The 23,132-nt window shown below is 38.3% G+C and overlaps 1 long non-coding RNA gene across 1 annotated transcript in view; it reads right to left on the minus strand.

Moving 5' to 3' along the window:
• LOC116569226 overlaps positions 1-23,132 on the minus strand; it is a 54,827-nt gene that overhangs the window by 16,585 nt on the left and 15,110 nt on the right. Inside the window, exon 2 of the long non-coding RNA XR_004276928.1 lies at positions 7,733-7,928. This is a non-coding gene — a long non-coding RNA (uncharacterized LOC116569226). The remainder of the gene's footprint in view (positions 1-7,732; positions 7,929-23,132) is intronic.

Raw genomic sequence — 23,132 nt, forward strand, 5'->3', positions numbered from 1 at the left:
CATGAAAATCAACATAGATTGTACTGAGGCACTGAAACCAAGTTCTCACAGAGCAAACCAAAGAGGGCTAGAAGATAACTGCCCATGCAATGGGTTGTGCTCCAGTAGATGAACTCTGAAGTTGGGAACCCAAATATTTTATAATGGATAGTAAGCATGCCTGACTATGCCCTGGAAGGAGACACTATCTTCATTATACCAGACAGCAACCACAGCTGCCTCTTCTTCTGGAGGGAAATACCATTTCTATCTTCCAAGTCTGTTTCCATACAAACATCCTTAAAATTTTCATCTAAAACAAAGGCTTTTCTCCCAAGACACAGAGAAACATGAAAGACCCCTGGGTATTTTCTCTCATCTCCTCTCTACACACTCCACCAGAGCTCAGGAACCAGGTACCTAATTCCAAGACTCAGAATGCTGAGATCTATCTCATCTCACCACAGTTAATAGATCCTCTAGATCATAAACATTTCCAAGAATTCCTGTTCTATTAGCTTAAAAATCAAGGCATTCAAAGCAAAGTATTTTATACTTTGTACATTCATGTACAAAGAATTCATGTACAACATGTACAACATGAATTCTTATTCATGTACAAAGAATTCATGTACAACATGTACATTCATGTACAACATGAATTCTTATTCACTTTACCAGTTTTCTTACTTCTTTTCACTCCTCCTCTTACCCTTTCCATGGAAAATGTTTCTTACTTGATAGATTATATTCCTAAAATTAAATACTGTTTTAATAAATAAAATAGATTCCATTTTATTAAATGTTTTACTTAGTATGTTTAGAACATGAAATAAGTCAAACAGAGAGAGTCAATTATCATATGGTTTCACTTATTTGTGGAGCATAACAAATAGCATGGAGGACATGGGGAGTTAGAGAGGAGAAGGGAGTTGGGGGAAATTGGAAGGGGAGGTGAATCATGAGAGACTATGGACTCTGAAAAACAATCTGAGGGGTTTGAAGTGGCGGGGGGGGGGGGTGGGAAGTTGGGATACCAGGTGGTGGGTATTATAGAGGGCACGGATTGCATGGAGCACTGGGTGTGGTGAAAAAATAAAGAATACTGTTATGCTGAAAATAAATAAATTAATTTAAAAAAAAAAAGAACATGACTAGCAAAAAAACAAACAAACCAAAGAAACAGCAAAAAAACCCAAACTCCTTTATTCCAGACAGCAATATGAAAACCTAGAAAAATATAGGCTGAACTCAAATTAAGTAAAGATGGAGACAATATTGTTAACATTATGAGAAAGGAAGATTTACAACGTGCATAGGACTTAGAATTGTGATTTCCCCCTCAAAAATGAGAATTGCATTATAGGATGAAGTTGAGGAGTGAGCAGTCTGCTTCCTATTTCATTTAGTTGATTAAGTTTTAGAGAGGAGATAAGATTTCAATTCAGTAACTCTAAGATACGTTGTTTCAGCCCCTTACCTTAATAGCTTTAGTCAGGTTCTATGTAAGGTGCTTATAGAAAAAGATGATGGAAAAACAGAGTTTTGGTATAAGATCAGAGCAAATGTCAGGATATTTACAGCAGAATGCACTAATGGTTCAAATTAATTCATTCTAACATGATGCACTTAGGCTATGTCTAGCTCAGCCACAGGAAAACATTCAAAGTCTAGAGATACATATATCCAGCAAAGCATGATCACAAAAAAATATTCTTTAGAAAATAAACTGAGGGTAAGTTTCCCCTCATCATCCTAAAGTATATTGTATTCTTTTTCTAAAAGCATACTGTATTGTAATTTAGAGAATTAAAAAAAAAATCCTAACTAGTTAATATCAACCACTTGTCTTTTGTCAAACTACCCATGAATAGGATTCCCATTTACAGAATAACAAGGCTCTAGAATAATCCTTTTGCAGGTTTTTTTTTTTATAATGAAGTATTAACATTTCTGAGATGCATATATGACTTTAGGAATGCTTCCTATTTCTTTAACAATGAGACATCTCAGCATTTACTGACAGTGAGGTGGAAAGAATTACATTTTACACCATAAAAGTTGCTTTCTTTTCTAGAATGCAAGTGATATGAAAGGTGAGGTGTCTGACATGTCCTTTAAAGATACAAGGACAGAAAATCATGCCATTTCCCTCTAATTTTAATTGTTCTAGTCAGCAACAATTTTCCAGCTCCCTGACAAGGAAGGGGAAAAAATGGTAAATTAAGTTCTTATGTACAAACCTGTTCAAGGACCAGAATTCTCCTGCCTTCATATAGAAACCCCTGGATCATCACAGGGTTTACTTGAGTTCCAGGGAGAAAACTATTCAAACTTATGCCTGGATTGCACAGGTGATCCCATCTGTCAGTCTTTCGAGACCCTTTCTGCTCTCTCTGGCCTTAATTGTTCTTTATTTTTTCTATTGGCAAGAGAGCAGTAGTCAAGGCAAGCTGGGAACCACAGTGTTATCAACTTGTTTGTGATGCTTTATTACCTGGCTTTCTGCTAAGCTCCAGTAACAAGGAAAGGTGGTATTGGCCTGTTAATAATTAATAGCACCCAGTGCAAATGAAGTACTTCTGTCATAGGGCTTCATCAGTAAGGTCACAGTACAATAGGGGTTGCAGGTTCTGTAAGCATGAGTGGTATTTGCATATGTCAGAACAGACCATGCATGCTAACAGTACAAACACTTCACATCTGCTTCTGTTTACTCCCATGCTAACACCCCAAAGTACAGGAGTCCTGTGTTAATTGCTCAGTTACATACAGACTGTTGATGTGTTCTCCACAGAGCTTTTCATAAGTGCACTGTTGCAAATAAACTGCTAATGACTTTGCTTATTCCAGCCAACCTTTTAAGGAAATCTACAACATACCCGCAGATTAATGATTCCTCTATTTAGCAATGTGTCTTGTGACTAGGTTTGCATAGAGGCAGTATCAATTAAGTAGCAATTATCTGCAAAGTGGAAAAAAAGAGGGAAGATATAAATAAGTAATGAGTGTGATGCTAAAATCTCTGAGAACAAATAGAATTGAACTCTGAGGCAAGGGCACCGACTAGTGAACATTTTTCCCCATCTTTTCTCATACCTAAACCCCATAGAGTCCTCAGGAGAACCAAAACGAGAATAGACACTTAAGTTCTTAAGTAATTTTTCATATTTGATTTTCAAGACGACCACTAATTTGAAACAGCCAAGAAACAAGAAAATGGGGCTGAACATAAACATCATTAACAAGATAGTTTATTAAAAAAGAAAAGAAAAGAAAAGAAAAAATTGCCTCTATAAATGTTTAGTTTATGAAAGGACCTGACTAAAACATACAGGATTTTCTATGTGTCTTATCCACAGAAGTCAGCACAGAATCCCAATTTATCTCTCTAATCTTGTCAATGAATGGTAGTACCTCAAAAGACTTAATTTGGAAAATTCTGCATTATCTGGCTTTAAAGAAAAAGACCAAGCTGTGTTCTGAGGCTATGCGTAATACCTAGATTGTTGGGGTTAGTAACAAACTTTATAAAATCTACTTTTATTTACTAATCTTGGTTTGTAACAACCAAATGGTTCTTTCAGCTCAGGAGCATCTCAGGAGATAGGGAGGCAGAGACCACAGTGTCCATGCAGGGAAAAGGATGGGGCCATTTGGCTATGGTCCTTATTAACAAAAATGGTTTTGACCCCTCTTTTCCCCCCCAACAACAATGAACTGGGCAGAATGAATTAAAGCAGAAAGCCAAATGTTTTAAGATTTCTCCAGATGATCTAGAGCCCAACAGTTCCTTTGATACCTTTTTTCCCCTCAAGGCTGACGAGGATAGGTCAAAAAAACAAAACAAGACAAAACAACAACAACAAAGGAAAAGAAAAAAGAAATAATCTATAGCAATCATATTTTCTAAATCCTAAATGAAGACCAGCGGTTTGACAAATATATATATGGAGAAAGACAATTAGAAATGTGAATGGAATTGGCTAGAAAATGGTTAGATTCCGTGATAAAAATACCCAGTAAAACAGAAGTTTATGGAACAACGAAGTATATTTTGCTGCAACATTCCATTCCTAAGTAAAGCTCCCAGCTGCTGGGCTGCTCTGCTCCATCTGGTAAGCCAGGAATTGTGGAGGCCACTGAATATACCACCCAGATTTTCTTAAAGAAAACCTGCTGTGAGACTAGCTGTTGTACCTTCAGATCTGCCCAGACATTCATGTTGTGGCCACCCTAGTGCGCAGGCTACTCCCAGTCAATGAATAAGTGTGACAGGGGCACGAGAACCAGGACATTTTTGTCCAGCGCAAGACTCCTCTAATGAGAAATTTTGTTCAAGGACTCCATATTCTCTTGACTGAGACTTCTCAGAGATGCTCTGCAGTCTGGAGCACACCCCACCTCCTTCTCCTTCCTTCCTGCTCTCCATCCAGAGTATCAGAACTACTCTATCTATCTATCTATCTATCTATTCATTTATTAATACTATTTAGCCCAAAGTCTCTCCTCACATCTCCTTCGCCCTCTCCCCTTTACATTTCACAAATGTTCCCTTTAATATTTGCTGTAAGTTCAGGCTCATATAAGTGCATTCTTTTCTTTTTTTTTTTAATTTATTTTTTCTTTATTTTCAGCATAACAGTACTCATTATTTTTGCACCGCACCAAGTGCTCCATACAATATGTGCCCCCCGTAATACCCACCACCTGGTACCCCAACCTCCCATCCCCCACCCCTTCAAAACCCTCAGACTGTTTAGTAATTGAGAAGTTTTTGAACAACTGGAGGTACCTATTCCCTTATCTGAAACTCTTTGGGCCAAATGTGTTTCTGAATTCAGAATATAGTGCATCCTGCAGCAGCAGGGTGATTTAGTCAGTTAAGTGTCTAACTCTTGATTTCAGTTCAGGTCTTGATCTCATCATGGTCACTGAGATTTAGCGTGGAGGCTGCTTAAGATTTGTTTTCCCCCTCTGCCTCCCCAGCTCCTCTGCTCACAGGCACACTTTCTCTTTTTTTGAGAGAGAAAGAGAGAGAGAGAGAGAAAAAATATGGTGCATCTACTTTATATTATATACTGAACCCCATTTGGGATACTCCACAGTAACTATGCAGCAAAACCCAAACATGCATACAAAGTAGGATAAATAGAGGCTATGTGATTGTACATAAATATAGGTCAATTTTTGCCAAAAATACATCTAGATCATGCCAGGAATTATTTCTAAATATATTACAAAACAAATAAACAAAAAAAAAAGTGAAGGTTTTTGGTTTTCAGAACTTTATGGATGTGAGAATTGTGAACTATTTATCGTTTATGCTATTACTAATTTCATTTATTATCAGATTCATAATTTCTCCCTCTTTATATTATTCATCTATTAGATCCTAATCCAATGGTCCTCAAGCTTCAATATCAATAAGGATCTCCTACAGGTAGTTTCAAGTCCCAAATTTTTATTCAATAGGTCTAGTGTAAGGCCTAGAAAACTGTATTTTAACAAGCTGGTCAACCCCATCCTCACCTATGACCCTGATACAGAAAATCTGGAGATTCAAACTTTGAAAATACTGTTCTAGACTGTGAGTTCACTTCTTACTCTGGTAAACTATTAATAGCACCAGTTCCAGGTTTAATCTCATGGGTTTTTGAGGCCCATTGTTTTTTAAACATAGAACCAGCTAACTAGCTTATTCTCTTATTCTCCCTTTGACTGTAGCTCGAGTTTTGCAGGTAGGTCATACAGCCATTCACTTCCTAATGTGGAAGTGAATAACTCTTTAGGGATATTTACCTTGGAATGACATGAGTCAGATTTTTTTTTTTTTTAACTGAAATAGAGCTGAATAATTTCTACTTATCTTTGAGTATCTGTCTCACCAGAGTATCAGCTTTGAGCTTATAGAATTATGCAGGGGTGTACCTGTTCCCATGGTAGTTGGAGTTCTAAGGATGGAAAACTATACATAAGTATAATGGGTAAATGAATCCACAACAGGAACACAATAGGAATAGCAAGACGACTGGCATAAAATGTATTTGTAAGTGCACTCTCAACTCAGTACTACTTTTAGCTTGGTTCTCTTGCAGGACCAGTTTTCTTTTGAACTAGTAAAACAGTTGTATTTCTAAAGGCTCCTTTCCCTTTCCAAAGATATTCTTGTTTCTATTTTAAGTTGAGTGCTTCCAGAAACTGGAGACTAATCAGAGACTGTAATGGGATATGTTAAGAAGACAGGTTAAGGAAAAAAAACAATGTCTGTAAAAGGGTCTAGGTATTTGTTTGGGTAATATGTTTACTGCCAACAAATATTTGTTCACCTCTGATTTGGAATTTAAATTCCTCTGCTGGAGTGCCTGCGTGGGGCTCAGTGGATTAAGCCTCTACCTTCTACTCAGGTCATGATCTCAGGGTCCTGGGATCAAGCCCCACATCAGGCTCTCTGCTCAGGGGGAGCCTGCTAACCCCTGCCTCTCTGCCTACTTATAATCTCTCTCTCTCTGTCAAATAAATAATAAAATCTTAAAAAAAAAAGTCCTCTGCTAAAAGCAGCTTGAATGGTCATTAATATTAATATTAATATTAATAAGGGGAAACACAAGAAAACACCCAAGTCCAAAAGCATCCTTTTAAATTACATGAATACCATTATTTCTACAGGTTTCATGACTATCAAACTGGGGAATATGACATTTTACTAGACTTTAACTGGAATTAGTGGTTAAATGAGGTATATATCCCGGGAATCAATTTTAAGAAAATGTTAGAAGCAGCTAGTAATTTTTATGCTAAAATAAGCAGAGACATTATGGTATAGAAGATGAAGTTTGTGTGCTTGAATTAGTAAAGCACACCCTTATTAAGAGATACCATAAACGAAAATGCCTTTTTAGACTAAGACCTCATAACCTACAGAGGTCTGTCTTCTTTCTCAGTGATTCAGGGTAAGCTGGTGGGAAAGTTTAGAAAACAGTACAGTTGATTGTGACATGTATGGTTAGGTATTTCCTGTAAAGCATGTAAACGTGCGTACTTTATTATTCTAGTGCCTGCTCCTGCATTCTCCATCTCAGCTTGCAATATATGGAGTTGAAAGCTGTATGAAAATCATGTTTTAGTTGTGCTACCAAGGATATGCAACAGGATGTTAAAATTGAACTATTTCTGACTCTGTTTTGGCTAAAGCCCCAAGACAATATTTGCCAACTATTCCACATTCTAAAGTTAGACCACCTATGTAGGACTTGCAAAGAAATACAGGAAATAGAGAAGGAACCCACAAGGCCCTTTCCCCCTTCAGGTAACAACCTATATAGTGGGGGCTGAGGAGAAGCTCTAACTTAGATGAAGTTTGACCTTACACGGACTAGACATTTTAATTGCTGAAATGAGACTTTCCTTTGTGACGAGAAGTGATCAGAGGACTTTTTATTACCTAAGAGTGACCAAAAAGTCACAGGATTTCCTCTCTATTTCATCTGAGTAGCAGAGCAAATAACCCTACAGAGTGGGTCTGAATGGGCAGTGGAAGGAAAATAAAGTTTTTTTCTTTTTGACTATATGCCTGTGCCTGGGACATGAATCAGGAAGAAAGAAGCAGTATAAGAAAACATTTAAATTTTCTATTGATTCTTTTCTTTGTGTTTGTTGGCTTTAAGGGGTTATAATGCTTGCTTTTATGAACCTTAATCTTTTACCAAAACAGGACTTTTCCTTTCCACTGTACAACACATTCTCTGCTTACCTTTGTTACATGTCATGAACTCATTTGCCATTCAATGCTGTTCTTGGTGTTCATTTTATCCATATTTCACTTGCTTTAAAATACTGGAATGATATTGTGTATCATCTTCTATGGGTTCTATCCATATTTTCCCATTCGATGATGCTGGGATAACTTTCAGATTTCATGGGAAATATCTCCCAATTTCTAGAAATACCTTAAGCAGAAAACAGCCCAGAAAATTACATTGTAAAGAACAGACAAATAAATAAATACTGGTTATAACTTCACCCCAAAAAGTGTTTATCACTGGGTCTACAAATTCCTGACCTAAGCAGGAGAAATAGACTGGAATCCAGGATATATAAATCAATCCAGTCCTCTTATTATGAGAATGCTACCTTCCAGATCATAGGACATTTTTCCAAAGTGAGGAAAGAAAATTTGTTTTACCATGACGGAAATATTTTTTTTCTAAGACTTCTAAGAAGTCTTAATTATATGAGAATTATCTTATTCTCTAACACCACAAACACAGATTCACACTGAGATACTTGCTGAAAGTTAAATTTCAAATATTGAGAGATGTTAAAAAAAATGGATCTTGAGAACATGCTAATGATAGATACAGATATTTATTGAGCACCTATTAATTATTAGGCACTGCACTGGATTCTGGCCACATGCTGATAATGAATGGATGATTCCTGATCTCTAGATGCTCAAAGGGTAGAAAAGAAAATATACATAAGTAAATTAATACTTAGAATTATACATATAATAAGAAGATATATAAACGATAAAATGAGATATGACCATAGGAAAGAAGGTTATCTCTGTAAGGAAGTCAGGGGGCCTCCTGGTCAAAGGTCAAGTCAGCAATGGCTTTTGAAGAACAGACCAGGAGAGGAAGGGAACCTTAAGTAGAAAAACAGAAAGTGCCGACTTCCACACCCAAAGCAGTGTGGTATATTCAAGAATCCCACTAGCAGGACAGAATAGCTGGAACGTTAAGTGGACATGGATAAGAGTGATTAGGTCCAGTAAAGGAGCCTAAGGTGGTGAAAGGACAGGTGATGAAAGAACTTCGCTAAGGAACTTCATCTTGAAAGCAATAGGAAGTCAGTTAAGGATTTTATGTGCATGAGAGAGATGAGCAGTGATTTAAAAGAATTCATGTAGCTAAAAATAAGACATGAAGTAGAGGGTAGGGAAACTTGCACATAAAAAGAAACCAGATGCCTAGGGGCAGAGGAAGTAGAGAGAGGAGAAGAAGAAGAAAGAGATTTTAGAAGGAGAAAGGGAGGGAAAGAAAGAGGGAAAAGAGGAAAGGAGAGAGTGAGCTGTGAACAAGAAGAAAGATGGGAAATTGTAATTCAATTAAAGAAATAACTTGCTTGAAATTTTGAAAATTAGGTGTAGTAGGCAGAATAATGCCTTCCTCCCTTGCCCCAAGAGGTTCCATCCTAAACACTGGAACCGATAAATATGTTACCTTATTTGGTGAAAGGGACTTCTATGTAATTAAGTTAAGGATTTACAAATGGCGAAATCAGCTTGGATTGGCCAGGTGGGCCCACTGTAATCACAATTTAGTCACTTCAAAGTCTTCTCTGAGTGTTCTTACATCTGAGTCAGTTGACATCATTAGGTCTTGGAAAGTTTTTATATTTTTCTGCTTTTGGGGGGCATTATTTCTTAAAATTGAGTTCCAGACTAGTTATGTATGAAAGAATACTAGAAACCAAGGTAAATAATCTTTATGTTCAGAAATTGTTCATCTCTCCTTTCATCAGGTGGTTAAACTGGGCTTGATTCAATGTGTTCAGTAGTTTACCTGGATTTCCTTGCACCTGCTTCAAATTATTCCAGTGGTAGACACCTACACCCTGTGTTTAGTGTAGGGGCTGTGGTTGCCCAAAGAGTTTCCTGTATACCTGTGTCACCCATTTCTCTCCTTGCTCTTGCCCTCCAAAGATAGAGTCCATTGTTGTTTGTTACTCAAGCGCTAGTGTGTGGCTCTATGGAGGAAGTAGTGCTTTCTACGTGGCCTCCATCCTCAGTGTTACACAGGGCTGTACCTTGGAGTCTTAGGATAGGGCTTTTGCAGTGTTGTAGTTCCCCTTCCAGTGGCAGACAACTCCCTCCTTCTTAGCTATAACAGAATGCTGTAGGGTAGGTGGCTTATAAACAGCAAGTAGTTATTTCTGACTGTTCTGGAGGCTTGGAAACCCCAAATTAAGTTGCCGGCAGATTCAGTGTCTGGTCAGGAATTGTTTCCTATTTCACAGATGGCTGTCTTTTTACTGTGTCCTCACCTGGGGGTGTGGGCGAAAGAGTGCTCTGGGGTCTCTTTGATATGGGTGCTAGTTCCATTTATGAGGTTGTACCCTCATGATCTAATCATTCCTCACAGGCCCCACCTCCAAATTCTCTCACAATGGATATTAAGATTTCAAGATAGGAATTTTGAGGGGACACAAGCATTTGGTCTACAGCATCCTTCACATAGCATAGGTTCGGCGGGGGGGGGGGGGGGCAGGCAGAATTCCTTCTTATGTATAGCAGCCTGTCTTCTATCAGTGGGCATTTAGCAAGCATAACTTTCCCAGCAGACTTAGGCATTTTTTTTGTACCAGTGCAGGATCCTGGGCATAAGTTTATTTTCTGCTTCCCTTCTAGCAAAAGATGGTTTTCCCTAAGATCAAAGGAGGATGTCTGGAGAGATCACATTTTCTACCCTCTTCACACTCAATTGCAGCTGAATTATTCCCAAAACAGGAAGTGAAGAGATTTTCTTGCCTTGCCCAGCAGTAACCACTGGGTTTTTAAGTACAATTGACCCTTGAACAATGTAGGGGTTAGGAGCACTGATCCCCATGCAACCAAAAATATGCATGTAACTTTTGACTCGCCCCAAATCTAACTACTAATAGCCTATTGTTGACCAGAATCCTTATCAATAATATAAACAGTTGATTAACACATATTTTGTACATTTTATATACATACCTATATATATTTATACACACACAAAAATATTCTCACAATAAAGTAAGCTAAGGAAAATGTTATTTAAAAAATCATAAGAAGGGGAGGAGTTAAGATGGTGAAGTAGGAGGCTGAGACGACATCAGGTAGCAGGAGATCAGCTAGATAGCTTATCTAACCATTGCGAACACCTACAAATCCAACGGGAAATCAAAGAGAAGAAGAGCAACAATTCTAGAAACAGAAAATCGATCACTTTCTGAAAGGCAGGACTGGCGGAGAAGTGAATCCAAAGCGACGGGAAGATAGACCGGGGAGGGGCCGGCTCCCGGCAAGCGGTGGAGCAACGGAGCACAAAATCAGGACTTTTAAAAGTCTGTTCCGCTGAGCGACATCACTCCAGAGGCTAAACCGGGGGGAAGCCCATTCAGGGTCAGCGTAATCCCAGGTCCCATGGGGTCACAGAAGGACTGGGGGTGTCTGAGTATCTCAGAGCTCGCGATACTCAGGTATTAGAGCGGGGGAAGCCGGCTACAGAGACAGAGCTGAGGAGTGAGCTTTCAACTCGGGGTTACCTTGAACCGGTCGCAGGCTCAATGAGCTCAGAGCGCAGCCGGAGGCCAGGGAGACAGAGTAACTGAGCACTTTTTCTCCAAGCGTGACCAGAGGCCAAGTAGACAGCAGCGATTGGGCGCTTTTCTCTGAGGGCGCACTGAGGAGCGGGACCCGGAGCTCTCGGCTCCTCCAGGCCAGAGATTGGGAGGCCACCATTATTATTCCTGTCCTCCAGAACTCTACGGAAAGCATTCAGGGAGCAAAAGCTCCCGAAAGCGAACCCGAGCAGATTACTTAGCCTGGCCCCTGATAAGGGTGGGGCAATTCTGCCTCCAGCAAAGACACTTGAGAATCACTACAACAGGCCTCTCACCCCGAAGATCAACAAGAAACCCAGCCAAGACCAACTTCACTCATTAAGGAGAACAGCAGAATTCCAGAGGAGGAGAAAGCAAATCTTATCTGGACAAAATGACAAGGTGGAAAAAACCACCACAAAAAAAAAAATAACAAGAGGCAGTACTGAAGGCTGGGGACCTAATCAATATGGACATTGGTAATATGACAGATCTAGAGTTCACAAGGACAATTCTCAAGGTTCTAGCTAGGCTCGAAAAAGGCATAGAAGATATTTGAGAGACCATTCCAGAGAGATAAAAGCCCTTTCTGGAGAAATAAAAGAACTAAAATCTAACCAAGTTGAAATAAAAAAAGCTATTAATGAGGTGCAATAAAAAATGGAAGCTCTTACTGCTAGGATAAATGAGGCAGAAGAAAGAATTAGTGACATAGAAGACCAAATGGCAGAGAATAAAGAAGCTGAGCAAAAGAGAGACAAACAAATACTGGACCACAAGGAGAAAATTCGAAAGATAAGTGACACCCTAAGATCACACAACTTTATAATAATTGGGATTCCAGAAGAAGAAGAAAGAGAGAGGGGAGCAGAAGGTATATTGGAGAGAATTATTGCAGAGAATTTCCCTCATATGGCAAAGGGAACAAACATAAAAATCCAGGAGATGCAAAAAACGCCCCTCAAAATCAATAAAAATAGGTCCATACCCTGTCACCTGATAGTAAAACTTACAACTCTTAGTGACAAAGAGAAAGCAGCCTGGGACAAAAAGTTTGTAACATACAAGGGTAAAAACATTAGATTGGCAGCAGACTTATCCACAGAGACCTGGCAGGCCAGAAAGAACTGGTATGATATATTCAGAGCACTAAACGAGAAAAACATGCAGCCAAGAATACTATATCCAGTTAGGCTATCATTGGAAATAGGAGAGATAAAAAGCTTCCAGGACAAACAAAAACTGTAAGAATTTGTAAACACCAAACCAGCTCTACAGGAAATATTGAAAGGGGTTCTCTAAGCAAAGAGAGACCCTAAAAGTAGTAGATCAGAAAGAAACAGAGACAATATACAGTAACAGTCACCTTATAGGTGATACAATGGCACTAAATTCATATTTCTCAATAGTTACCCTGAATGTTAATGGGCTAAATGCCCCAATCAAAAGACAGAGGTTATCAGAATGGATAAAAAAACAAAACTCATCAATACGCTGCCTATAAGAAACTCATTTTAGACCCGAAGACACCTCCAGATTTAAAGTGAGGGGATGGAAAACAATGTACCATGCTAATGGACATCAGATGAAACTAGGGTGGCAATCCTTATATCAGATCAATTACATTTTTAAGCCTAAGACTATAATAAGAGATGAGGAAGGACACTGTATCATATTCAAAGGGTCTGTCCAACAAGAAGACCTAACAATTTTAAATATCTATGCCCCTAACATGGGAGCAGCCAATTATATAAACTAATTGATAACAAAATCAAAGAAATACATCGACAATAATACAATAATAGTAGGGGATTTTAACACTCCCCTTACTGAAATGGACAGATCATCTAAACAAAAGATCAATAAGGAAATAAAGGCCTTAAATGACACACTGGACCAGATGGACATCACAGATACATTCAGCACTTTCCATCCCCAAATAACAGAATAAACATTCTTCTCTAGTGCACATGGGACATTCTCCAGAATAGATCACATCCTGGGTCATAAATCAGGTTTCAACTGGTATCAAAAGATTGGGATTATTCCTTGCATATTTTCAGAGCATGTTCTGAAGCTAGAACTCAAACACAAGAGGAAATTTGGAAAGAACCCAAATACATGGAGACTAAACAGCATCCTTCTAAAAAATGAATGGATCAACCATTCGTTGGAAATTATAGAAGAATTGAAAAAATTCATGGAAACAAATGATAATGAAAACACAATGGTTCAAAATCTGTGGGACACAACAAAGGTGGTCCTGAGACGAAAATATATAGCGGTACAAGCCTTTCTCAAGAAACAAGAAAGGTCTCAAATATACAACCTAACCCTACACCTAAAGGAGCTGGAGAAAGAACAAGAAAGAAAGCCTAAACCCAGCAGGAGAAGAGAAATCATAAAGATCAGAGCAGAAATCAATGAAATAGAAACAAAAAAAAAAACAATAGAACAAATCAATGAAACTAGGAGCTGGTTCTTTGAAAGAATTAATAAAATTGATAAACCCCTGGCCAGACTTATCAAAAAGAAAAGAGAAAGGATCCAAATAAATAAATTCATGAATGAAAGAGGAGAGATCACAACTAACACCAAAGAAATACAAACAATTATAAGAACATACTATGAGCAACTCTACGCCAGCAAATTTGACAATCTGGAAGAAATGAATACATTTCTAGAGACATATAAACTACCACAACTGAATCAGGAAGAAATAGAAAACTTGAACAGACCCATAACCAGTAAGGAGATTGAAACAGTCATCAAAAATCTCCAAACAAACAAGAGTCCGGGACCAGATGGCTTCCCAGGGGAATTCTACCAAACATTTAGAGAAGAATTAATTCCTTTCCTCCTGAAACTGTTCCAAAAAATGAAAATGGAAGGAAAACTTCCAAACTCATTTTATGAGGCCAGCATCACCTTGATCCCAAAACCAGACAAGGATATCATCAAAAAAGAGAATTACAGACCAATATACTTGATGAACATAAATGCGAAATTTCTCACCAAAATACTGGCCAGTAGTATCCAACAGCAAATTAAAAGGATTATTCACCATGACCAAGTGGAATTTATTCCAGGGCTGCAAGGTTGGTACAACATCTGCAAATCAATCAATGTGATACAATGCATTAATAAAAGGAAGAACAAGAACATATGATACTCTCAATAGATTTTGAAAAAGCATTTGACAAAGTGCAGCATCCCTTCCTGATTAAAACTCTTCAAAGTGTAGGGATAGAAGACACATACCTCGATATTATCAAAGCCATCTATGAAAAACCCACCGCAAATATCTTTCTCAATGGAGAAAAATTGAAAGCTTTTCTGCTAAGGTCAGGAACACGGCAGGGATGTCTGTTATCACCACTGCTATTCAACATAGTACTAGAAGTCCTAGCCTCAGCAATCAGACAACAAAAAGAAATTAAAGGCATCCAAATCAGCAAAGAAGAAGTCAAACTATCACTCTTTGCAGATGATATGATACTATACATGGAAAACCAAAAGGTTGCACTCCAAAACCGCTAGAACTTGTACAGGAATTCAGTAAAGTGTCAGGATATAAAGTCAATGCCCAGAAATAAGTTGCATTTCTTTACACTAACAACAAGACAGGAGAAAGAGAAATTACAGAGTCAATCCCATTTACAATTGGACCCCAAACCATAAGATACCTAGGAATAAACCTAACCAAAGGCAAAGAATTTATACTCAGAAAATTATAAAGTACTCATGAAAGAAATTGAGGAAGACACAAAGAAATGGAAAAATGTTCCATGCTCCTGGATTAGAAGAACAAATATTGTGAAAATGTCTATTCTACCTAAAGCAATCTACACATGTAATGCAATCCCTACTAAAATACCATCCACTTTTTTCAAAGAAATAGAACAAATAATCCTAAAATTCATATGGAACCAGAAAAGACCTCAAATAGCCAAAGGAATATTGAAAAAGAAAGCCAAAGTTAGTGGCATCATAATACCAGACTTCAAGCTCTATTACAAAGCTGTCATCATCAAGACAGTATGGTACTGGCACAAAAACAGACACATAGATCAATGGAACAAAATAGATAGCCCAGAAATAGACCCTCAACTCTATGGTCAACTAATCTTCGACAAAGCAGGAAGGAATGTCCAATGGAAAAAAGACAGCCTCTTCAACAAATGATGCTGGGAAAATTGGACAGCCACATGCAGAAAAAATGAAATTGGACTATTTCCTTACACCACACACGAAAATAGACTCAAAATGGATGAAGGATCTCAATGTGCAAAAGGAATCCATCAAAACCCTTGAGGAGAACACAGGCAGCAACCTCTTTGACCTCAACCACAGCAACTTCTTCCTAGGAGCATTGTCAAAGGCAAGGGAAGCAAGGGCAAAAATGAACTATTGGGATTTCATCAAGATCAAAAGCTTTTGCACAGCAAAGGAAACAGTTAACAAAACCAAAAGACAACTGACAGAATGGGAGAAGATATTGCAAATGACATATCAGATAAAGGGCTAGTTCCAAAATCTATAAAGAGCTTAGCAAACTCAACACCCAAAGAACAAATAATCCAGTCAAGAAATGGGCAGAGGACATGAACAGACATTTCTGCAAAGAAGACATCCAGATGGCCAACAGACACATGAAAAAATGCTCCACATCACTCGGCATCAGGGAAATACAAATCAAAACCACAGTGAGATACCATCTCACACCAGTCAGAATGGTAAAATTTACAAGTAAAGAAATGACAGATGCTGGCGAGGATGTGGAGAGGGGAACCCTCCTACACTGTTGGTGGGAATGCAAGCTGGTGCAACCACTCTGGAAAACAGTGTGGAAGTTCCTCAAAAAACTGAAAATAGAGCTACCCTATGACCCAGTGATTGCACCCTGGTATATATCCTAAAGATACAAACGTGGTGTTCCGAAGGGACACGTGCACCTGAATGTTTATAGTAGCAATGTCCACAATAGCTAAACTGTGGAAAGCACCTAGATGTCCATCAACAGATGAATGGATAAAGAAGAGATGGTATAGGGGCACCTGGGTGGCTCAGCGGGTTAAGCCGCTGCCTTCGGCTCGGGTCATGATTTCAGGGTCCTGGGATCGAGTCCCGCATCGGGCTCTCTGCTCAGAGGGAGCCTGCTTCCCTCTCTCTCTCTCTGCCTGCCTCTCTGTCTACTTCTGATTTATCTCTGTCAAATGGATAAATAAAATCTTAAAAAAAAAAAGAAGAGGTGGTATATATATACAATGGAATACTATGCAGCCATCAAAAGAAATGAAATCTTGCATATGCGACGATGTGGATGGAACTAGAGGGTATTATGCTTAGCGAAATAAGTCAATTGGAGAAAGACAACTATCATATGATCTCCCTGATACGAGGAAGTGGAGACACAATGTGGGGGTTTTGGAGGGGTAGGAAAAGAAAAAATGAAAGAAGATGGGATTGGGAGAGAGACAATCCATAAGAGACTCAATCTCAAAAAACAGACTGAGGGTTGCTGGGGGAGGGGGGATGGGAGAGGGTGGTGGGGATATGGACATTGGGGAGGGTATGTGCTATGATGAGTGCTGTGAAATGTGTAAACCTGGTGATTCATAGAACTGTACACCTGGGGATAAAAATACATTATATATTTATTTAAAAAAATTTAAAAAATTAATTTCTGGAAAGTCTGCATTAAAAAATTGTAAGGAAAAGAAAATACACTTACAGTACTGTACATTTACTTGTTGAAAAAAAAATTCAAGTATAAGTAGAAGCACAGATTTCAAAACTATGGCTGTTCAAGAGTCATCTGTAGTGTATACCATTTCTGCCTATATTCTACTGGCCTGTACCCAGTCAGTAAGTTACAACTATCTTGAAAGGGGAGAGCTGGGAAATGTAGTTTCCTGTGTACACAAGAGAAAAATGAAACAGTGAGATAAACATGTAGACATTGTTTCATTCTTGCCTAGATAAGGGAGAGGGACTAAATTGAGGACTTCCCAGTTTTCAATCTCCTTAGCTTTGTAACCATGACTCTGGATAGTCTGGCATCTGTCTACATCTCCAGCTTTATTTTCTCCCACATCCCACACATATCCTGTGGTGCAGGATAACTGTTTTCACTTATCTAAAATACTGTGCTCTCTTAAGCTCTTTCCATATGCTCCTCCCCCTTTCTTCACTGAGTTTTCCTGTCTACATCATAATTACAGGGAATATTCTCCAGCCTTTCTTCTGGGACTCTATGAATTTCTGTATTTTTTTTATTCCAGCAGTTAGCATGCTGTAGTATAATTGATCATAAGATTTTGAAGATAGGACAGGAAAATGCAGAGATAAGACGGTGGGTAGCAGATTTCATTTTCATTCAGGATGCTATAGGTCTAGTGGACTGAGAGCAATCTGTATACCTAACACTCACTACAGTATTTGCTTACCTCCTTTGTTTCTCCTATTCTCTTATTCTCCTCCTTTTATATATACTACTATTTATTAAGTGATTTTTTACTATAACTCATATTCTACACAAAAATATTTTGATAATATATGAAAGGGGAGAAGAATATACCAGCCCAAAATATGCCTGTTTGCCCTAAGAATCATTTTAAGCTGGTTATTTTTTAAAAACAGTACTCCCTCAAGAAGCTTACAAAATCAATCAGAAGTTGCCCTTTTTTAAGAGACACTTATATGGGAAATATCCCTCTCTCAGGAGGTCTCTCTCTCTGGGCCAGGAAGAAAAGCATGACCTGATGTTTAGAAACTCTTCTCAGTGAGAAGGTAAGAACTTAAATCGATATAACTTTACCCTTGTTTACTGTGCCTTTCCTGGTAACTTCCCATAATTGGCCTTCACCCTCCAATATCTTTCTTCTTTAGCCTAACATGGAAAATGGTATTTAAGGTGATAGATTGGATTTGGGAGAGTTACTCGGTTTTCCTGTGTATCTCCCATGTATACAGGAGGTATAATGTTATTAAACTTCCATTTTTCTCCTGTTAATCCATCCGTTATTACAGGGGAGTCTCAGTCAAGAATATAGAAGGGTAGAAGGGAAATTATTTTTCTTCCCCTACAATATAATAGTTAATACTTATTGATAATCATTATTCTAAATATTTTACATGTATCAGTTCATTTAATTCTCATAACTTCATGAAGGTGTTATTATTATCCTATTAAGATAAATGAAGAGAAACACAGTGAGCTTAAGTAACTTGCTCAATTTGACACAGCTAGCAAGGTTTAGACTTGGGATATGGAATCAGGCAATCTGGCTCTGTGGCCCGAGTTCTTGGGACCAGAATTCATTCTCTGTCCAGTTACTGTGGCAATAATGGTGGTATTATTTGGTACTAAGAATGTGGCTGTATCAGTCAGGATCCAGATGGAAAAACAAATTATTTAGCAGAGTTCATTAAACAGAGAAATATTAATATAGAATGTTGACTAATCAGCATTGGATGGAAAATATGGAGGTTATACTCAGGTTGAATTATTAGAATCATTTACCTTAGAGAAGGGACCCCAAAGAGCTGGGACTCAAATACTAAGGACATGTTGCCTGGCTGGGTTGGTACCTCTGGCCTTGGAGGAAGTAAATTGCAGACGTAGGAGCAGGATTTTGAGCAGGGTGGGTTACTTAGCTGGTGATGGTGCCTCAGGAACATGGAGGAAAGATCCTATAGAGCTAAAGTTCAGACCTCTGAAGAGGGAGATCATCTAGCTGGTGCTGGTATCGTTAAGATCATAAAGGAGGTTGCCCAAGGAATTGGATTTCAGACTTCTAAGGAAAGGTGCCCGTCAATTTATCTAGTATTTTGGAGGAATCTTTTCAAATAGACACGAGTCTATTTCAGGGAATGTAGGATAGACAAGAAGCAACAGCTACTACCAGGGTGAAGAACTCTTGTTGTGGAGATGTGGATAGGGATAAGCAAACAGGAATAAGAAAATTTCTCCTCTTGTCATCCTGGTTTCTAGTTTTTCTACAGTACCCTCTGTTGAAAGAACCTAACAGGGAGTCAGCTGGCAAAGAAGAAATGTGGTTTAAAAGAAAATGAAATGAGGCTAGGTTTACCAATCTAAAAACTTGGAGGAGGGAACTTGCAGAGTAGGGAATCAAAATACTCAGAAGGTATTACTTGAGTTAGTGCTGGTACTAACCCTGAAGCAGAAGAAAATGAAGAGGAAGAGCAGAAAAGCAGAGTGCATTTGAGTTTAGAAGGGTACATTTGGAGCTGAGAAAAAAACAGTTTGATAACCTAAAACATTGACTTAAATGTGCAGACCCTATTAGAAGGTATCACTTCATTGGGGGTTGGTCTTATCAAGATTCTCAGAAGGAGCTGCTGTTAGCAACAGAAACTTGCATTATTTGTCTGAAATGCTTCTAAACAATTTAACATCTTACTTTTTCTTCTTAAAATAAATAATGAATTTTAATTTACTTATTCATTCAACATTTTATGGATATCTTCTATGACTCCTATGCCGTACCTGTTTCTATTTGTTAGGCCACAGATGGGATACACATTACAAATGAAAAATGGTTTAGGTGTAAATCAGGTTCATTAGTGAAATTTACAGGCAGAGGGACAATAAAACATTTAGTCTCCATAAGTCTCACCACCGTCTAACAGAATGGGTGTGATGTGGCTGGCTGTACATACACTCAACCCTACATTTTCTGGAGAAATTGGGAGGAGGCAAAAAGGATCATCAGACTCATGGCTTAATTATGGTGAATCAGTCTGACTCCAGTCTGCAGCAACAAAAACTGTACCAGTTATTTGAACAGAGAAATTTAATATAAAGAATTGCTAATTCAGTAGAAACTAATTTACTAGATAATCTATAGAGTAACAGGGAACTCTAGGGTGTCATTGAGTTAACAACTGCAGGATGAGGTGCTAAAGGGGAAGAAGGGAAGTGGTTTCAGTCGTTAAAATTTAGAAGGGTTCCATAGAGTTGAGACTCAGATTATAGAAGAACAACCCCATGAGCCTAAAACCCAAACATCTGAAGAAGAGGGATCATATTGCTGGTATTGTTTTTCATGGTGGAGGAGTAGGGTCATGATGAGCCTAATTTTGCAAGTATGCAAAAATCTACAAACCAGATTCAGCTACTTCTACAGGAACGAATCCCCACTGAAGGACCACTGCTAGAATGATGAAGGAATAAGAAGCAAAACAGAAGAAAGCCATCTTCTTCCTGATGTAACCTAGCAGAATCCCTCTAGTGTCCTCTATTGGCAGAGCCCAAGAGCCTTCACCATTGAGATGGGTGGAATCTGAGCACTAACATCACAAAGTCTAGTATAAAATAGTGGGTTTTGATACATGAAAGAATAGTTTGATAAGCAGCACAAATAGGAATAGTAAGATCTTGGGCTCTGTCTTTGGAGGGAGGGGCTTGCAAAAGAGAGAAACCTTTTCATTTCAACTGTAAATCAGTGACTTGAGGAGCTTGCCTGCCAGCTATATTTCAACTGGTCCCTGAAGAGTCGATCCTGATAAGCTGGCAGGTCTGGAGGGAGCACTATTCAGTAGTAGATAGAGGAGTCCATCTCTTTAATTTTGTAAATTTCAAAAAAAAAAAAAAAATTAGGTAGGAGTGGGATGGTAAGGGGTGCCTGGGTGGCTCAGTGGGTAAAGCCACTCAGGTCATGATCCTGGGCTCCTGGGATCGAGCCCCGAATTGGGTTCTCTGCTCAGCAGGGAGCCTGCTTCCCCTTCTCTCTCTCTGCCTGCCTCTGCCTACTTGTGATCTCTGTCAAATAAATAAATAAAATTTTTTTTAAAAGTGTGGGATGGTAAGAAATTCACTCTTAAATGCCAGTGGGTGTTTAATCATATCTACTACTTTAAAAAAACCTTTGAGTCCAATTTCCTTATTTCTTAAAGTCTCCTTTTCTTTAGCAACTGGTAAAAGATCTCTTGATTAAAGTAGTCCATTGGAAAGATTAATCTAACAGTGACATGCTAGATGAGAAGGAGGAGGGAGAATCTAGAGACAGGAAGGGAAATTAGACAATTAAGCCTATGATCTGTCCTATGATTGTGACAGGAGAACTAGAAATACAGAAACACAAACATCATGCAAGAGGGAAAAGAAAGGCAAGGAAGAGTACAGCAAATGAAACATCACATTGTTTTATAGCCGTTGTTAATATGTCCATCTCCTTTGCTAGATTCTGAGCAATGTGCTTACAAGGACATTTTCTCATTTATCATTGTTAAGGGAGGAGGAGGAAGACAGACTCTAATAGGACTGTAATATTGTCTAAAAACCAAGAAAACAAGACTTTTATGAAAGCAGTTTAGCGAGAAGAACACCACTGGTGGAGACATGGAAGAGACCTGCCAAAATAAATGTGAGTGGTGTTGGCCGCAGCTGGACAGTAACTTGAGTGGCATTGGCAGGCTCCAACTGTGGCAATTGGCAAAGTCATGAGGTCCAGTGTCATCAGCAGCTGTCATGCAATAATAGCTGAGTCCAGGAGGCTGTGAAGTAGACAGAGAGGAGCACACATTTCTGCAGAATGCTTATAATGGCTGCCAAGAAGAAGGTATCTAAACATTCCATAATCATGTTATTGGAAGGGACCACCCCGGGAATAGTGAGATTACAGTGATGATGCTGCTCATAATGTAGCATCTAAACTTTATAAAGTTCCTTCTGTGAGTCAGGAATCTTGCTATTACATATACATTATTATTTTCTTAATCCTTATAGACCAACTACAAAGTAGGTACTATAGTCAATATGCCCACTCCACAAATTATGGAACATAGGCTTAACAAATTAAAGTGCTGATGAAGATCACATGGTTACAAATGGAAGACCCAGATTTGCTGTCTCAAAAGACTGTGATATGAACTATGTTTTGTAAAGAAGCTCAGGACTGATAATGCCTTTCATTAATCAATTACTCCTGTCATTACTCATTGTTATCTCCCGGGCTTAGATGGGCTGGACCTGGAGATTCTATCTAATGGCTTGTAGAAATGAGGGACCAGCCTTAAAAAAATAACAAAACCCACATTCCTAAATATATTTGGAACTATCTTGAAAAATAATGTTTATGATTTGTTTATGATTTGGTAACAGAGGTATTTTAGAACCCAAGAAATTATTAGACAAAATGGAAATAAGGTATCTTTGTTTGGTTTTATATGCAGATATGTGTTACATATAAGTTATGAAGTGCAAATTTGTAAAGAATAACACTTGTATCTTACAAAGAAAAAGAATTGGACATAAGTTAGAAAATAGCTTTGGCGTCTTTCTTTTGACCCACATAATCATTTGACCCTGGGGTGGCACCAAGCCATCAAAAATAAACTGATTTTCTCTGGTGTCTGATTGTAAACCATAGGTCTTCATTATGAATATGGTGTTGAATATATCATTTCTTATTATCATCTGTCAAAGAGAAAAAACAAAATAAGAATTAAAGAGGTCCTTAATGGATAGGCTTAACATTGATGGTGTTTTTAGTGTTTCAGATTTTCTGTGTATAACATTATACAACCGGCAAAGATGTTGCCATAAGACCCTGAAGAATAACATGAGGTAGAACTGGGAAAAACTCCGAGTGGTGATAGGAAACTTATCACTGAATGTAAATAAATGGCACTTAAATGTGAGAACCAACAAACCACTTTAATCATCACCTAATGAAGATGAGAACACCTTTTTTTTTAACTGGAAATCACAACTTCTCTCCAAAATGAAACTCAGTCAACTTAAGAATTAAAGAAACACCTCCCATATAGTT

This window comes from Mustela erminea, chromosome 11 (genome assembly GCF_009829155.1).
Source record: "Mustela erminea isolate mMusErm1 chromosome 11, mMusErm1.Pri, whole genome shotgun sequence".
Lineage (NCBI taxonomy): Eukaryota > Metazoa > Chordata > Mammalia > Carnivora > Mustelidae > Mustela > Mustela erminea.